Raw genomic sequence first — 20,757 nt, 5'->3', positions numbered from 1 at the left:
CATCCCCTAACCCTAACCGTAACCCTAAACTTAACCCTTACCCAAAGCCTTACCCTAACCCGTCCCCTAATTCTAACCCGTACGCTAACACTAACCTGTACCTTAACACGTACGCTCACCCTAAACTGTTGTCGTAACCTAACGTGTCCCTTAAACCGTCCCCATCCCCTAACACTAACCCTAACCCTAACCCTAACCCTTACCCGAAGCCTTACCCTAACACATTCCCTAATCCTAACACGTACGCTAACACTAAACCGTACCCTAACACGTACGCTCACCATAAACCGTTGTCGTACCCTAACATGTCCGCTAAACCGTCCCCGTCCCCTAACCCTAACCCTAATCCTTACCCGAAGCCTTACCCTAACCCATCCCATAATCCTAACCCGTACGCTAAAACTAACCCATACCCTAACACGTACGCTCACCCTAAACCGTTGTACCCTAACCTATCCTGTAAACCGTCCCCGTTCCCTAATCCTAAGCCCAACCCTAAACCTAACCCTTACCCGAAGCCTTACCCTTACCCGTGCCCTAAACCTAAACCGTACACTAACACTAACCAGTACCCTAACACCTACGCTTAACCTAAACCCTTGTCGTACACTAACCTGTCCCCTAAACTGTCCCCATCCCCTAACCCTAACCCTAACCCTAACCCTAGCCCTTAACCTAAGCCTTACGCTAACCCGTCCCCTAATCCTAAACCGTACGCTAACAGTAACCCGTACCCTAACACGTACGCTCACCCTAAACCGTTGTCGTAACCTAACCTGTCCCCTAAATCGTTCCCATCCCCTAACCCTAAACCTAACACTAACCCTAACCATAACCCTTACCCGAAGCCTTACCCTAACCCGTCCCCTAATCCTAACCTGTATGCAAACACTAACCCGTACCCTAACACGTACGCTCACCCTAAACCATTGTCGTACCCTAACCTTTCCCCTAAACCGTCCGTGTCCCCTAACCCTAACCCTAACCCTAACCTTAACCCTTACCCGAAGCCTTACACTAACCGGTCCCCTTATCCTAACCCGTACGCTAACACTAAATCGTACCCTGGCACGTACGCTCACCCTAAACTGTTGTCGTACCTAACCTGTCCCCTAAACCATCACCGTCCCCTGACCCTAACCCTAACCCTAACCCTAACCCTAACCCTTACCCGAAGCCTTACACTAACCCGTCCCCTAATCCTAACCCGTACGCTAAACTAACCCGTACCCTAACACGTACGCTCACCCTAAACCGCTGTCGTACCCTAACGTGTCCTCTAAACCGTCCCCGTTCCCTAACCCTAACCCTAACCAAACACTAACCCTAAACCTAGCACTTACCCGAAGCCTTACCCTAACCCGTCCCATAATCCTAACCCGTACGCTAACACTAACCCGTACCCTAAGACCTACGCTCAACCTAAAGCGTTGTCGTACCCTAACCTGTCCCCTAAACCGTCCCCGTGCCCTAACCCTAAAGCTAACCTTAACCCTAACCATAAACCTTACCCGAAGCCTTACACTAAACCGTCCCCTAATCCTAACCCGTACGCTAACACTATCCCATACCCTAACACGTACGCTCACCCTAAACCGTTGTTGTACCCGAACCTGTCCCCTAATCTGTCCCCATCCCCTAACCCTAACCCTAACCGTAACCCTAACCCTAACCCTAACCCTTACCCGAAGCCTTACCCTAACCCGTCACCTAATCCTAAACCGTACGCGAACACTAACCCGTACCCTAACACATACGCTCACCCTAAACCGTTTTCGTACACTAACCTGTCCCCTAAACCGTCCCCGTCCCCTAACACTAACCCTAACCCTAACTCTAACCCTACACCTACCCGAAGCCTTACCCTAACCCGTCCCCTAATCCTAAACCATACGCTAACACTAACCCGTACCCTAACACGTACGCTCACCCTATACCGTTGTCGTACCTTAACCTGTCTCCTAAACCGTCCCCATCCCCTAACCCTAACCCTAACCCTAACCCTAACCCTTACCCGAAGCCTTACCCTAAGCCGTACCCTAATCCTAACACGTAGGCTAACACTAACCCGTACCCTAACACGTAGGCTCAATCTAAACCGTTGTCATACCATAACCTGTCCCCTAAACCGTCCCCGTCCCCTAACCCTAAACCTTACCCTAAACCTAACCGTAACCCTAACCCTAACCCTTACCCGAAGCCTTACCCTAACCCGTCCAATAATCCTAACCCGTACGCTAACACTAACCCGTACCGTAACACGTACGCTCACCCTAAACCGTTGTCGTAAACTAACCTGTCCCCTAAACCGTGCCCATCCCCTAACACTAACCCTAAACCTAACCCTAAACCTAAACCTTACCCGAAGCCTTACCCTAACCCGACTCCTAATCCTAACCCGTACGCTAACACTATCCCGTACCCTAAAACGTACGCTCACCCTAAACCGTTGTCGTACCCTAATCTGTCCCCTAAACCGTCCCCATTCCCTAACCCTAACCCTAACATTAACATTAACCCTAACCCTTACCCGAAGCCTTACCCTAACCCGTCCCATAATCCTAACCCGTACGCTAACACTAACCCGTACACTAACACGTACGCTCACCCTAAACGGTTGTCGTACCCTAACCTGTCGCCTAAACCGTCCCCGTCCCCTAACCCTAACCCTAACCCTAACCCTAAACCTAACCCTAACCCTAACCCTTACCCTAAGCCTTACCCTAACCCGTCCCATAATCCTAACCTGTATGCTACCACTAACCCGTACCCTAACACGTACGCTCACCCTTAACCATTGTCATACCCTAACCTGTCCCCGAAACCGTCCACGTCCCCTAACCCTAACCCTAACCCTAACCCTAACCCTTACCCGAAGCCTTACACTAACCCGTCCCCTAATCCTAACCCGTACGCTAACACTAACCCGTACCCTAACACGTACGCTCACCCTAAACCATTGTCGTACCATAACCAGTTCCCTAAACCGTCTCCGTCCCCTAACCCTAACCCTAACCCGAACCCTAACACTAACCCTTACCCGAAGCCTTACCCTAACCCATCCCCTAATCCTAAATCGTACGCTAACACTAACACATACCCTAACACGTAGGCTCACCCTAAATCGTTGTCGTACACTAACCTGTCCCCTAAACCATCCCCGTCCCCTAACCCTAACCCTAACCCTAACCCTAACCCTTACCCAAAGCCTTACCCTAACCCGGCCACTAATCCTAACGCGTACGCTAAAACTAACCCATACCCTAACACGTACGCTCACCTTAAACTGTTATCGTACCCTAACCTGTCCCCTAACCCTATCCCTAACCCTAACCCTTACCCGAAGCCTTACCCTAACCCGTCCCCTAATCCTACTCCGTACGTTAACACTAACCCGTACCCTAACACGTACGCTCACCCTAAACCTTTGTTGTACCCTATATTGTCCCCTAAACCATCCCCGTCCCCTAACCCTAACCCTAACACTAACCCTAACCCTTACCCGAAGCCTTACCCTAACCCGTCCCCTAATCCTAAACCGTACGCTAACAATAACCCGTACCCTAACACGTACGCTCACACTAAGCCATTGTCGTAACCTAACCTGTCCCCTAAACCGTCCCCATACCCTAACCCTAACCCTAACCCTAACCCTAACCCTTACCTGAAGCCTTACACAAACCCGTCCCCTAATCCTAACGCGTCCGCTAACACTAACCAGTACCCTAACACGTACGCTCACCCTAAACCATTGTCGTAACCTAACCTGTCCCCTAAAACGTCCCCATCCCCTAACCCTAAACCTAGCCCTAACTCTAACCCTAAACCTTACCCGAAGCCTTACACTAACCCGTCCCCTAATCCTAACCCGTACGCTAACACTAACCCGTACCGTAACACGTACGCTCACCCTAAACTTTTGTCTTACCCTAACCTGTCCCCTAAACCGTCGCCGTCCCCGTCCCCATCCCCTAACCCTAACCCTAACCCTACCCCTAACCCTTACCCAAAGCCTTACCCTAACCCGTCCCCTAATCCTAACCCGGACGCTAACACTAACCCGTACCTTAACACGTACGCTCACCCTAAACGGTTGTCGTACACTAACCTGTTCCCTAAACCATCCCCGTCCCCTAACACTAACCCTATAACTATCCGTAACTCTAGCCCTTCCCCTAAGCCTTACGCTAACCCGTCCCCTAATCCTAACCCGTACGCTAACAGTAACCCGTACCCTGACACGTACGCTCACCATAAACCGTTGTCATAACCTAAACTGTCCCCTAAACCGTTCCCGTCCCCTAACCCTATCCCTAACCATAACCCTAACCATAACCCTTCCGCGAAGCCTTACACTAACCCGTTCCCTAATCCTAAACTGTATGCTAACACTAACCCGTACCCTAACACGTACGCTCACCCTAAATCATTGTCGTTCCCTATATTGTCCCCTAAACCGTCCGTGTCCCCTAACCCTAACCCTAACCCTAACCCTAAACCTAACCCTAACCCTAACCCTTACCCGAAGCCATACTCTAACCCGTCCCCTAATCCTAACCCGTACGCTAACACTAACCTGTACCCTAACACGTATGCTCACCCTAAACCATTATCGTACCTAACCTGTACCCAAAACCGTCCCCGTCCCCGTCCCCTAACCCTAACCCTAACCCTAACACTAACCCTTACCCGAAGCCTTACCCTAACCCATCCCCTTATCCTAACTCGTACGCTAACATTAACCCGTACCCTAACACGTAGGCTCACCCTAAACCGTTGTCGTACACTAACCTGTCCCCTAAACCATCCCCGTCCCCTAACCCTAAACCTAACCCAAACCCTAACCCTTACCCGAAGCCTTACCCTAACCCGTCCCCTAATCCTAACCCGTACGCAAACACTAACCCGTACCATAACACGTATGATCACCCTAAACCGTTTTCGTACCCAACCTGTCCCCTAAACCGTCCCCGTCCCCTAACCCTAACCCTAACCCTAACCCTAACCCTTACCCGAAGCCTTACCCTAACACGTCCCCTAAACGTAACCGGTACGCTAACACTAACCCGTACCCTAACACGTACGCTCACCTTAAACGTTGTAGTACCCTAACTTATCCCCTAAACCGTCCCTGTCCCCTAACCCTAACCCTAACCCTAACGCTAACCCTTACCCGAATCTTACCCTAACCCGTCCCATAATCCTAACCCGTACGCTAACACTAACACATACCCTAACACGTACGCTCACCCTAAACCATTGTCGTACACTAACCTGTCCCATAAACCGTCCCCGTCCCGTAACACTAACCCTAACCCTAACCCTAACCCTAAACCTTACCCGAAGCCTTACCCTAAACCGTCCCCTAATCCTAACCTGTACGCTAACACTAACCCATACCCTAACACGTACGCTCACCCTAAACCGTTGTCGTACCTTAACCTGTCCCCTAAACCGTCCCCGTCCCCTAACCCTAACGCTAAAACTAACCCTAACCCTCACCCTTACCCGAAGCCTTATCCTAAACCGTCCCCTAATCCTAACCCGTACGCTAACACTAACCCGTACCCTGACACGTACGCTCACCCTAAACCGTTGTCTTACCCTGACCTGTCCCCTAAACCGTCCCCGTCCCCTAACCCTAACTCTAACCCTAACACTTACCCGAAGCCTTACACTAACCAGTCCCCTAATCCTAACGCGTACGCTAACACTAACCCGTACCCTAACACGTACGCTCAGCCTAAAACGTTGTCGTACTTTAACCTGTCCCCTAAACTGTCCCCGTCCCCTAACCCTAACCCTATCCCTAACACTAGCCCTAACCCTTACCCGAAGCCTTAGCCTAACCCGTCCCCTAATCCTAACCCATACGCTAACACTAACCCGTACCCTAACACTTACGCTCACCCTAAACCGTTGTCGGACCATAAACTGTCCCCTAAACCGTCCCTGTCCCCTATCCCTAAACCTATCCCTAACCCTAACCCTAACCCTTACCCGAAGCCTTACCCTAAGCCGTACCCTAATCCTAACACGTACGCTAACACTAACCCTTACCCTAACAAATACGCTCAACCTAAACCGTTGTCGTACACTAACCTGTCCCCTAAACCGTCCACGTCCCCTAACCCTAACCGAGACCCTAACCCTAACCCTAACCCTAACCCTTACCCGAAGCCTTCCACTAACACGTCCACTAATCCTAAACCGTACGCTAACACTAACCCGTACCCTAACAGGTACGCACACCCTAAAACGTAGTCGAACCCTAACCTGTCCTCTAAACCGTCCCCGTCCCCTAACCCTAACCCTAAGCCTAACACTAACCCTAACACTTACCCGAAGCCTTACCCTAACTTGTCCCCTAATCCTAACTCGTACGCTAACACTAAACTGTACCCTAACACCTACGCTCACCCTAAACTGTTGTCGGACACTAACCTGTCACCTAAACCGTCACCGTCCCCTAACCCTAACACTAACCCTAACCCTAACCCTAACCCTAACCCTAACACTAACCCTTACCCGAAGCCTTACCCTAACCCCTCCCCTAAACCTAACCCGTACGCTAACACTAACCTGTACCCTAACACGTACAATCACCCTAAAACATTGTCGTACCCTAACCTGTCCCCTAAACCGACCCCAACCCCTAACCCTAACCCTAACCCTAACCCTTACCCGAAGCCTTACCCTAACCCGTCCACTAATCCTAACCCATACGCTAGCACTAACCCATACCCTAACACGTACCGTCACCCTAAACTGTTGTCGTACCCTAACCTGTCCCCTAAACCGTCCCTGTCCCTTAACCCTAACCCTAAACCTAACCCTAACCCTAAACCTTACCCGAAGCTTTACCCTAACCCGTTCCCTAATCCTAACCCGTACGCTAACACTAACCCGTACTCTAACACGTACGCTCATCCTAAACCATAGTCGTACCCTAACCTGTCCACGAAACCGTCCCCGACCCCTAACCCTAACACTAAACTTAACCCTAAACGTAACCCTTACCCGATGCCTTACCCTAACCAGTCCCTTAATCCTAACCCGTACGCTAACACTAACCCATACCCTAACACGTTTGCTCACCCTAAACCGTTGTCGTACCCTAACCTGTCCCCTAAACCGTCCCCATCCCCTAACCCTAACCCTAACCCTAAACCTTACCCGTAGTCTTACTCTAACCCATCCCCTAATCCTAACCCGTATGCTAACACTAATCCGTACCCTAACACGTACGCTCAACCTAAACCGTTGTCGTACTCTAACATGTCCCCTAAACCGTCCCCGTCCCCTAACCCTAAGCCTAACCCTAACCCTAACCCTAACCCTTACCCGAAGCCTTACCCTAACCCGTCCCCTAATCCTAACCCGTACACTAAAACTAACCCATACCCTAACATGTACGCTCACCCTAAACCGTTGTACCATAACCTATCCTCTAAACTGTCCACGTCCCCTAACCCTAACCCCAACGCTAACCCTAACCCTTACCAGAAGCCCTACCCTAACCCGTCCCCTAATCCTAACCCGTACGCTAAACTAACCCGTACCCTAACATGTACGCTCACCCTAAACCGCTGTCGTATCCTAACCTGTCCTCTAAACCGTCCCCGTCCCCTAACCCTAACCCTAACCCAACCCTAACCCTAAACCTTACCATTACCCGAATCCTTACCCGAACCCGTCCCCTAATCCTAACCCGTACGCTAACACTAACCCGTACCCTAAGACGTACGCTCACCCTAAAGTGTTGTGGTAATGTAAACTGTCCCCTAAACCGTCCCCGTCCCCTAACCCTAACGCTAACCTTAACCCTAACCATAAAACTTACCCGAAGCCTTACACCAACCCGTCCCCTAATCCTAACCCGTACGCTAACACTAACCCATACCCTAACACGTACGCTCACCCTAAACCGTTGTTGTACCAGAATCTGTCCCCTAATCTGTCCCCGTCCCATAACCCTAACCCTAACCGTAACCCTAACCCTAACCCTAACCCTTACCCGAAGCCTTACCCTAACCCATCCCCTAATCCTAACTCGTACGCTAACACTAAACCGTACCCTAACACATAGGCTCACCGTAAACCGTTGTCGTACACTAACCTGTCCCCTAAACCATCCCCGTACCCTAACCCTAACCCTAACCCTAACCCTTACCCGAAGCCTTACCCTAACCCGTCCCCTAATCCTAACGCGTACGCTAACACTAACCAGTACCCAAACACGTACAATCACCCTAAACCGTTGTCGTACACTAACCTGTCCCCTAAACCGTCCCCATCCCCTAACCCTAACCCTAACCCTAACTCTAACCCTAACCCTAACCCGAAGCCTTACCCTAACCCGTCCCCTAATCCTAACCCGTACGCTAACACTAACCGGTACCCTAACACGTACGCTCACCCTAAACCTTTGTCGTACCCTAATCTGTCCCCTAAACCGTCCCCGTCCCCGTCCCCATCCCCTAACCCTAACCGTAACCCTAAACTTAACCCTTACCCAAAGCCTTACCCTAACCCGTCCCCTAATTCTAACCCGTACGCTAACACTAACCTGTACCTTAACACGTACGCTCACCCTAAACTGTTGTCGTAACCTAACGTGTCCCTTAAACCGTCCCCATCCCCTAACACTAACCCTAACCCTAACCCTTACCCGAAGCCTTACCCTAACACATTCCCTAATCCTAACACGTACGCTAACACTAAACCGTACCCTAACACGTACGCTCACCATAAACCGTTGTCGTACCCTAACATGTCCGCTAAACCGTCCCCGTCCCCTAACCCTAACCCTAACCCTTACCCGAAGCCTTACCCTAACCCATCCCATAATCCTAACCCGTACGCTAAAACTAACCCATACCCTAACACGTACGCTCACCCTAAACCGTTGTACCCTAACCTATCCTGTAAACCGTCCCCGTTCCCTAATCCTAAGCCCAACCCTAAACCTAACCCTTACCCGAAGCCTTACCCTTACCCGTGCCCTAAACCTAAACCGTACACTAACACTAACCAGTACCCTAACACCTACGCTTAACCTAAACCCTTGTCGTACACTAACCTGTCCCCTAAACTGTCCCCATCCCCTAACCCTAACCCTAACCCTAACCCTAGCCCTTAACCTAAGCCTTACGCTAACCCGTCCCCTAATCCTAAACCGTACGCTAACAGTAACCCGTACCCTAACACGTACGCTCACCCTAAACCGTTGTCGTAACCTAACCTGTCCCCTAAATCGTTCCCATCCCCTAACCCTAAACCTAACACTAACCCTAACCATAACCCTTACCCGAAGCCTTACCCTAACCCGTCCCGTAATCCTAACCCGTACGCTAACACTAACCCGTACCCTAAGACCTACGCTCAACCTAAAGCGTTGTCGTACCCTAACCTGTCCCCTAAACCGTCCCCGTCCCCTAACCCTAAAGCTAACCTTAACCCTAACCATAAACCTTACCCGAAGCCTTACACTAAACCGTCCCCTAATCCTAACCCGTACGCTAACACTATCCCATACCCTAACACGTACGCTCACCCTAAACCGTTGTTGTACCCGAACCTGTCCCCTAATCTGTCCCCATCCCCTAACCCTAACCCTAACCGTAACCCTAACCCTAACCCTAACCCTTACCCGAAGCCTTACCCTAACCCGTCACCTAATCCTAAACCGTACGCGAACACTAACCCGTACCCTAACACATACGCTCACCCTAAACCGTTTTCGTACACTAACCTGTCCCCTAAACCGTCCCCGTCCCCTAACACTAACCCTAACCCTAACTCTAACCCTACACCTACCCGAAGCCTTACCCTAACCCGTCCCCTAATCCTAAACCATACGCTAACACTAACCCGTACCCTAACACGTACGCTCACCCTATACCGTTGTCGTACCTTAACCTGTCTCCTAAACCGTCCCCATCCCCTAACCCTAACCCTAACCCTAACCCTAACCCTTACCCGAAGCCTTACCGTAAGCCGTACCCTAATCCTAACACGTAGGCTAACACTAACCCGTACCCTAACACGTAGGCTCAATCTAAACCGTTGTCATACCCTAACCTGTCCCCTAAACCGTCCCCGTCCCCTAACCCTAAACCTTACCCTAAACCTAACCGTAACCCTAACCCTAACCCTTACCCGAAGACTTACCCTAACCCTTCCAATAATCCTAACCCGTACGCTAACACTAACCCGTACCGTAACACGTACGCTCACCCTAAACCGTTGTCGTAAACTAACCTGTCCCCTAAACCGTCCCCATCCCCTAACACTAACCCTAAACCTAACCCTAAACCTAAACCTTACCCGAAGCCTTACCCTAACCCGACTCCTAATCCTAACCCGTACGCTAACACTATCCCGTACCCTAACACGTACGCTCACCCTAAACCGTTGTCGTACCCTAATCTGTCCCCTAAACCGTCCCCATCCCCTAACCCTAACCCTAACATTAACATTAACCCTAACCCTTACCCGAAGCCTTACCCTAACCCGTCCCATAATCCTAACCCGTACGCTAACACTAACCCGTACACTAACACGTACGCTCACCCTAAACGGTTGTCGTACCCTAACCTGTCGCCTAAACCGTCCCCGTCCCCTAACCCTAACCCTAACCCTAACCCTAAACCTAACCCTAACCCTAACCCTTACCCTAAGCCTTACCCTAACCCGTCCCATAATCCTAACCTGTATGCTACCACTAACCCGTACCCTAACACGTACGCTCACCCTTAACCATTGTCGTACCCTAACCTGTCCCCTAAACCGTCCACGTCCCCTAACCCTAACCCTAACCCTAACCCTAACCCTAACCCTTACCCGAAGCCTTACACTAACCCGTCCCCTAATCCTAACCCGTACGCTAACACTAACCCGTACCCTAACACGTACGCTCACCCTAAACCATTGTCGTACCATAACCAGTTCCCTAAACCGTCTCCGTCCCCTAACCCTAACCCTAACCCGAACCCTAACACTAACCCTTACCCGAAGCCTTACCCTAACCCATCCCCTAATCCTAAATCGTACGCTAACACTAACACATACCCTAACACGTAGGCTCACCCTAAATCGTTGTCGTACACTAACCTGTCCCCTAAACCATCCCCGTCCCCTAACCCTAACCCTAACCCTAACCCTAACCCTTACCCAAAGCCTTACCCTAACCCGGCCACTAATCCTAACCCGTACGCTAACACTAACCCGTACCGTAACACGTACGCTCACCCTAAACTTTTGTCTTACCCTAACCTGTCCCCTAAACCGTCGCCGTCCCCGTCCCCATCCCCTAACCCTAACCCTAACCCTACCCCTAACCCTTACCCAAAGCCTTACCCTAACCCGTCCCCTAATCCTAACCCGGACACTAACACTAACCCGTACCTTAACACGTACGCTCACCCTAAACGGTTGTCGTACACTAACCTGTTCCCTAAACCATCCCCGTCCCCTAACACTAACCCTATAACTATCCGTAACTCTAGCCCTTACCCTAAGCCTTACGCTAACCCGTCCCCTAATCCTAACCCGTACGCTAACAGTAACCCGTACCCTGACACGTACGCTCACCATAAACCGTTGTCATAACCTAAACTGTCCCCTAAACCGTTCCCGTCCCCTAACCCTATCCCTAACCATAACCCTAACCATAACCCGAAGCCTTACACTAACCCGTCCCCTAATCCTAAACTGTATGCTAACACTAACCCGTACCCTAACATGTACGCTCACCCTTAACCATTGTCGTACCCTAACCTGTCCCCTAAACCGTCCACGTCCCCTAACCCTAACCCTAACCCTAACCCTAACCCTAACCCTTACCCGAAGCCTTACACTAACCCGTCCCCTAATCCTAACCCGTACGCTAACACTAACACATACCCTAACACGTACGCTCACCCTAAACCGTTGTCGTACCCTAACCTGTCCCCTAAACCGTCCCCGTCCACTAACCCTAACCTTAACCCTAACCTTAACCCTAACCCTTACCAGAAGCCTTACCCTAACCCGTCACCTAATCCTAACCCGTACGCTAACACTAAACCCTACCCTAACACGTACGCTCACCCTAAACCATTGTCGTACCCTAACCTGCCGCCTAAACCATCCCCGTCCCCTAACCCTAACCCTAACCCTAACACTTACCCGAAGCCTTATACTTACCCGTCCCTTAATCCTAACCTGTACGCTAACACTAACTCGTGCCCTAACACATACGCTCACCCTAAACCGTTGTCATACCCAAACCTGTCCCGTAAACCGTCCCCGTCCCCTAACCCTAACCCTAACCTTAACCCTAACCCTTACCCGAAGCCTTACCCTAACCCGTCCCCTAATCCTAACCCGTACGCTAACACTAACCCGTACCCTAACACGTACGCTCACCCTAAACCGTTTTCGTACCCTAAACTGTCACCTAAACCGTCCCGTCTCCTAACCCTAACCCTAATCCTAACCCTAACCCTTACCCGAAGACTTACACTAACCCGTCCCCTAATCCTAACCTGTATGCTAACACTAACCCTTACCCTAACACGTACGCTCACCCTAAACCATTGTACACTAACCTATCCCCTAAACCGGCCCCGTCCCCTAACCCTAACTCTAACCCTAACCCTAACCCTTACCGTAAGCCTTAGAGTAACCCGTCCCCTAATCCTAATGCGTACGCTTAAACTAACCCATACCCTAAAACGTACGCTCACCCTAAACAGTTGTCATACCCTAAGCTGTCCCCTAAACCGTCCCCGTCCCCTAACCCTAACCCTAACCCTAAACCTAACCCTAACCCTTACCCGAAGCCTTACCCTAACCCGTCCCCAATCCTAACCCGTACGCTAACACTAACCTGTACCCTAACATGTACGCTCAACCTAAACCGTTGTCGTACCCTAACCTGTCCCCTAAACCGTCCCCGTCCCCTAACCCTAACCTTATCCCTAAACCTAACCCTTACCCGAAGCCTTACCCTAACCCGTCACCTAATCCTCACCCGTACGCTAAAACTAACCCGTACTCTAAAACGTATGCTCACCCTAAACCGTTGCCGTACACTAACCTGTCTCCTAAACCGTCCCCGTCCCCAAAACCTAACCCTTACCCTAACCCTAACGCTTACCCGAAGCCTTACACTAACCCGTCCCCTAATCATAAACCGTACTCTAACACTAACCCGTACACTAACACGTACGCTCACCCTAAAACGTTGTCGTACCCTAACCAGTCCCCTAAACCATCCCCGTCCCCTAACCCTAACCCTAACCCTAACCCTAACCCTTACCCGAAGCCTTACACAAAACCGTCCCCTAAACCTAAACCGTACACTAACACTAACACGTACCCTAACACGTACGCTCACCCTAAACCATTGTCGTACGCTAACCTGTCTCCTAAACCGACCCCGTCCCCTAACCCTAACCCTAACCCTAACCCTAACACTAACCGGTCCCCTAAACCGTCCCCGTCCCCGTCCCCTAACCCTAAGGCTAACCCTAACACTAACCATTACCCGAAGCCTTACCCTAACCCGTCCCATAATCCTAACCCGTACGCCAACACTAACCCATACCCTAACACGTACGCTCACCCTAAACCGTTGTCATACACTAACCTGTCCCCTAATACTAACCCGTACGCTAACACTAACCCGTAGCCTAACACGTACGCTCACCCTAAAACTTTGCCGTACCCTAACCTGTCCCCTAAACCGTCCCCGTCCCCTAACCCTAACCCTAACCCTAACCCTTACCTGAAGCCTTACCCTAACCCGTCCCTTAATCCTAACCCGTACGCTAACACTAAACCGTACCCTAACACCTACACTCACCCTAAAATGTTGTCATACCCAAACGTGTCCTCTAAACCGTCCCCGTCCCCTAACCCTAACCCTAAACCTAACCCTAAACCTAACACTTACCCGAAGCCTTACCCTAACCCGTCCTGTAATCCTAACCCATACACTAACACTATCCAGTACCCTAACACGTACGCTCACCCTAAACCGTTGTCTTACCCTAACCTGTCCCCTAAACCGTCCCCGTCTCCTAACCCTAACCCTAACCCTAACCCTAACCCTAACCCTTACCCGAAGACTTACCCTAACCCGTGCCCTAATCCTAACCCGTACGCTAACACTAACCCATACCCTAACACTTACGCTCACCCTAAACCGCTGTCGTACACTAACATGTCCCCTAAACCGTCCCTGTCCCCTAACCCTAACCCTAAACCTGAGCCGAAGCCTTACCCTAACCCGTCCCCTAATCCGAAACCGTACGCTAACACTAACCTGTACCGTAACACGTAAGCTCACAGTAAACCGTTGACGTACCCTAACCGGTCTCCTAAACCGTCCCCATCCCCTACCCCTAATCCTAAACCTAACCCTAACCCTTAGCCGAAGCCTTACCCTAACCCGTCCCCTAATCCTAACCCGTATGCTAACACTAACACGTACCCTAACGTACGCTCACCCTAAACCGTTTTCGTACACTAACATGTCCCCTAAATAGTCCCCATCCCCTAATCCTAACCCTAACCCTAACCCTAAACCTAACCCTAAAACTTACCCGAAGCCTTACCCTAAACCGTCCCCTATTCCTAACCCGTACGCGAACACTAACCCGTACCCTAACATGTATGCTCACACTAAATCGTTGTCGTATCCTAACCTTTCCCCTAAACCGTCCCCCTCCCCTAACCATAACCCTAACCCTATCCCTAACACTAAACATTACCTGAAGCCTTACACTAACACGTCACCTAATCCTAACCCGTACGCTAACACTAAACCGTACCCGAACACGTACGCTCACCCTAAACCGTTGCCGTACCCTAAACTGTCTCCTAAACCATCCCTGTCCCCTACACCTAACTCTAACCCTAACCCTAACCCTAACCCTTACCCGAAGCCTTACCCTAACACATCCCCTAATCCTAACCCATACGCTAACACTAACCCGTACCCTAACACGTACGCTCACCCTAAACCGTTGTCATAGCCTAACCTGTCCCCTAAATCATCCCCGTCCTCGTCCCCTAACCCTAACCCTAACCCTAACCCTTACCCGAAACCTTACACTAACCCGTCCCCTAATCCTATAATGTACGCTAACACTAAACCGTACCATAACACGTACGCTCACCCTAAACAGTTGTCGTACCCTAACTTGTCCCCTAAACCGTCCCCGTCCCCTAACCCTAACCCTAACCCTTACCCGAAGCCTTACCCTAACCCGTCCCCTAATCCTAACCCGTACGCTAACACTAAACCATACCCTAACACGTACGTTTACGCTAAAACGTTGTCGTACCCTAACCTGTACCCTCAACCGTCCCCGTCCACTAACCCTAACCCTAACCCTAAACCTTACGCGAAGCCTTACACTAATCCGTCCCCTAATCCTAAACCGTACGCTAACAGTAACCTGTACCCTAACACGTACGCTCACCCTAAAATGTTGTCGTACCCTAACCTGTCCCCTAAACCGTCCCCGTCCCCTAACACTAACCCTAACCCTAATCTTTACCCTAACCCTAACCCGAAGCCTTACCCTAAGCCGTCCCCTAATCCTAATCCGTACGCTAACACTAACCTGTACCCTAACACATACGCTTACCCTAAACCATTGTCGTACCCTAACCTGTCCCCTAAACCGTCCCCGTCCAGTAAACCTAACCTTAACCCTAACCCTAACCCTAAACCTTACCCAAAGCATTACCCTAACCCGTCACCTAATCCTAACCCGTACGCTAACACTAACCCGTACCGTAACACGTACGCTCACCCTAAATCGTTGTCGTACCCTGACCAGTCCCTTAAACCGCCCCCATCCCCTAACCCTAACACTAAACCTAACCCTAACCCTTAGCCGAAGCCTTACCCTAACCCGTCCCCTATTCCTAACCCGTACGCTAACACTAACCCGTACCCTAAAGTACGCTCACCCTAAACCGTTTTCGTACACTAACCTGTCCCCTAAACAGTCCCCGTCCCCTAATCCTAACCCTAACCCTAACCCTAATCCTAAACCTTACCCGAAGCCTTACACTAACCGGTCCTTTAATCCTAACCCGTACGCTAACACTAATCCATACCCTAACACGCACGCTCACCCTAAACCACTGTCGTACCCTAGCCTGTCCCCTAAACCGTCCCTGTCCCCTAACCCTAACCCTATCCCTAACCCTAAACCTAACCATAACCCGAAGCCTTATCCTAACCCATCCCCTAATCCTAACCCGTATGCTAACACTAACCCGTACCCTAACACGTACACTCACCCTAAACCGTTGTCATACCCTAACCTGTCCCCTAAACCGTCCCTGTCCCTTAACCCTAAACCTTACCCGAAGCCTTACCCTAACCCGTCCCTTAATCCTAACCCGTACACTTACACTAACCCATACCGTAACACGTACGCTCACCCTAAACCGTTGTCGTAACCTAATCTGTCCCCTAAACTGTGCCCAACCCCTATCCCTATCCCTAACACTAACCCTAACCCTTACCCGAAGCCTTATCCTAACCCGTCCCCTAATCCTAACCCGTACGCTAACACTAACCCGTATCCAAACGTACGCTCACCCTAAACCGTTTTTGTACACTAACCTGTCCCCTAAACAGTCCCCGTCCCCTAATCCTAACCCTAAACCTAACCCTAACCGTAACCCTAAACCTTACCCGAAGCCTTACCCTAACCCGTCACCTAATCCTAACCCGTACGCTAAAACTAACGTTACCCTAAAACGTATGCTCACCCTAAACGGTTGCCGTACCCTAATCTGTCTCCTAAACCGTCCCCGTCCCCTAAACCTAACCCTTACCCAAACCCTAACGCTAACCCGAAGCCTTCCACTAACCCGTCCCCTAATCCTAACCCGTACGCTAACACTAACCCGTACCCTAACACGTAAGCTCACCCTAGACCGTTGCCATACCTTATCCTGTCCCCTAAACCGTCCCCGTCCCCTACCCCTAAATCTAACCCTAACCCTAACCCTTACCCGAAGCCCTACCCTAACCCGTCCCCTAATCCTAAACCGTACGCTAACACTAAACCGTACCCTAACACGTACGCTCACCCTAAAACGTTGTCGTACGCTAACCAGTCCCCTAAACCGTCCCCGTACCATAACCCTAACCCTAACCCTATCCGGTTGCCTAAACCATCCCCATCCCCGTCCCCTAACCCTAAGCCTAACCCTAACGCTAACACTTACCCGAAGCCTTACCCTAACCCGTCCACTAATCCTAACCCGTACACTAACGCTAACCCGTACCCTAACATGTACGCTTACCCTAAACCATTGTCGTACCCTAAACTGTCCCCTAAACCGTCCCCGTCCCCTAACCCTAACCCTAACCCTAAAACTAACCGGTACCCTAAACCGTCCCCGTCCCCGTCCATTAAACCTAAGACTAACCCTAACGCTAACCCTTCCCGAAGCTTTACCCTAACCCGTCCCATAATCCTAACGGGTACGCTAACACTAAACCATACCCTAACACGTACGCTCACCCTAAACCGTTGTCATACACTAACCTGTCCCCTAAACCGTCCCTGTCCCCTAACCCTAACCCTAACCCTAACGCTAACCCTTACCCGAAACCTTACCCTAACCCATCCCCTAATCCTTACCCGTACGCTAACACTAACCCATACCCTAACACGTACGCTCACACTAAACCATTGTCGTACCCTAAACTGTCCCCTAAACCGTCCCCGTCTCCTAACCCAACCCTAATCCTAACCCTAACCCTAACCCTTACCCGAAGCCTTCCCAAACCCGTCCCCTAATCCTAAGCCGTACGCTAACACTAACCCGTACCCTAACACGTACACTCACACTAAATCATTGTCGTACCCTAAACTGTCCCCTAAACCGTCCCCGTCTCCTAACCCAACCCTAATCCTAACCCTAACCCTAACCCTTACCCGAAGCCTTCCCAAACCCGTCCCCTAATCCTAATCCGTACGCTAACACTAACCCGTACCCTAACACGTACGCTCACCCTAAACCGTTGTCGTATCCTAACCTTTCCCCTAAACCGTCCCCGTCCCCTAATCCTAACACTAACCCTATCCCTAACACAAAGCCTTACCCGAAGCCTTACCCAAAGCCGTCCCCTAATCCAAAGCCGTACGCTAACACTAACCCGTACCCTAACACGTACGTTCACCTTAAACCGTTGTCGTATCCTAACCTTTCCCCTAAACCGTCACCGTCCCCTAACCCTAACACTAACCCTATCCCTAACCAAAACCCTTACCCGAAGCCTTACTCTAACCTGTCACCTAATACTAACCCGTACGCTAACACTAACTCGTAGCCTAACACTTACGCTCACCCTAAACCGTTGCCATACGCTAACCTGTCCCCTAAACCGTCCCCATCCCCTAACTCTAACCCTAACCCTAACCCTAATGCTTACCTGAAGCCTTACACTAACCCGTCCCCTAAACCTAACCCGTACGCTAACACTAAACCGTACCCTAACACGTACGCTCACCCTAAATCATTATCGTACACTAACCTGTCCCCTAAACCGTCCCCGTCCTGTAACCCTAACCCTAAACCTAACCCTAACCCTAACCCTAACACTTACGCAAAGCCTTACCCTAACCCGTCCCCTAATCCAAACCCGTACGCTAACACTAACCCATACCCTAACACGTACACTCAACCTAAACTGTTGTCGTACACTAACCTGTACCCTAAACCGTCCCCGTCCCCGAACTCTTACCCTAACCATAAACCTAACCCTAACCCTTACCCAAAGCCTTACCCTAAACCGTCCTCTAATCCTAACCGGTACGCTAAAACTAACCCGTACCGTAACACGTACGCTCACCCTAATCCATTGTCGTATCCTAACCTGTCCCCTAAACCGTCCCCGTCCCCTAAACCTAACCCTAACCCTTACCCGAAGCCTTACCCTAACCCGTCCCCTAATCCTAACCCGTACGCTAACACTAACATGTACCCTAACACATACGCTCAACCTAAACCGCTGTCGTACCCTAAACTCTCCCCTAAACCGTCCCCGTCCCCTAACCCTAACCCTAAACCTAACCCTAACCCTAACCCTAACCCTTACCCGAAGCCTTACACTAACCCGTCCCCTAATCTTAACCCGTACGCTAACACAAACCCGTACCTTACCACGTACGCTCACCCTGAACTGTTGTGGTACACTAACCTGTCCCCTAAACCGTCCCCGTCACCTAACCCTAACCCTAACCCTAAACCTAACCCTAAACCTTACCCGAAGCCATAACCTAACCCGTCACCTAATCCTAACCCGTACGCTAACACTAACCCGTAACCTAACACGTACGCTCACACTAAACCGTTGTCGTAGCCTAACCTGTCCCCTAAACAGTCCAAGTCCCCTAACCCAAACCCTAAACCTAACCCTAACACTTACCCGAAGCCTTACCCTAACCCGTCCCCTAATCTTAACACGTACGATAACACTAAACCTTACCCTAACACGTACGCTCACCTTAAGCCGTTGTCTTACCCTCACCTGTCCCCTAAACCATCCCCGTCCCCTAACCCTAACCCTAACACTAACCCTTACCCGAAGCCTTACGCTAACCCGTACGCTAACACTAACCCGTACCCTAAAACGTACGATCACACTAAACCGTTGTCCTACCCAAACTGTCCCCTAAACCGTTCCCGTCCCCTAACCCTAACCCTAACCCTAACCCTTACCCGAAGCCTTACCCTAACCCGTCCCCTAATCCTAACCCGTACACTAACACTAAGCCGTACCCTAAAACGTACGCTCACCCTTAACCGTTGTTGTACCCTAAACTGTCCCCTAAACCATCCCCGTCCCCTAACCCTAACCCTAAACCTAACCCGAAGCCTTACCCTAACCCGTCCCCTAATCCTAACCCGTACGCTAAAACTAACCCGTACCCTAACACGTACGCTCACCCTAAACCGTTGTCGTACCCTAACCTGTCCGCTAAACCGTCACCGTCCCCTAACCGTAACCCCAACCTTAGTTCTTACCCGAAGCCTTACCCTAACCCGTCCTCTAATCCTAAACCGTACGCTAACACTAAACCGTACTCTAACACGTATGATCACCCTAAACCGTTGTCGTACCCTAACCTGTCCCCTAAACCGTCCCCGTCCCCTAAAGCTAACCCTAACCCTAAACTTTACCCGAAGCCTTATCCTAACCCGTCCCCTAATCCTAACCCGTACTCTAACACTAACACATACCCTAACACGTACGCTCACTCTAAACCGCTGTCGTACCCTAACCTGTCCCCTAAACCGTCCCCGTCTCCTAACTCTAACCCTAACCCTAACCGTAACCCTAACCCTTACTCGAAGCCTTACCCTAACCCGTCCCCTAATCCAAACCCGTACACTAACACTAACCCGTACTCTAACACGTATGCTCACCCTAAACCGTTGTCGTAACGTAACCTGTCCCCAAACCGTCCACGTCCCCGTCCCCGTCCATCTAAACCTTACCCTAACCCTTACCCGAAGCCTTACCCTAACCTGTCCCCTAATACTAAACCGTACGCTAACACTAAACAGTACCCTAACATGTACGCTCACCCTAAACCGTTGACGTACCCTAACCTGTCCCCTAAATCGTCCCCATCCCCTAACCCTAACCCTAACCCTAAACCTAACCCTAACACTTACCCGAAGCCTAACCCTAACCCGTCCCCTAAACCTAACCCATACGCTAAC

Source organism: Phocoena phocoena, chromosome 1, assembly GCF_963924675.1.
Source record: "Phocoena phocoena chromosome 1, mPhoPho1.1, whole genome shotgun sequence".
NCBI classification, from domain to species: Eukaryota; Metazoa; Chordata; class Mammalia; order Artiodactyla; family Phocoenidae; genus Phocoena; species Phocoena phocoena.
Note: the sequence above shows the minus strand (reverse complement) of the source record.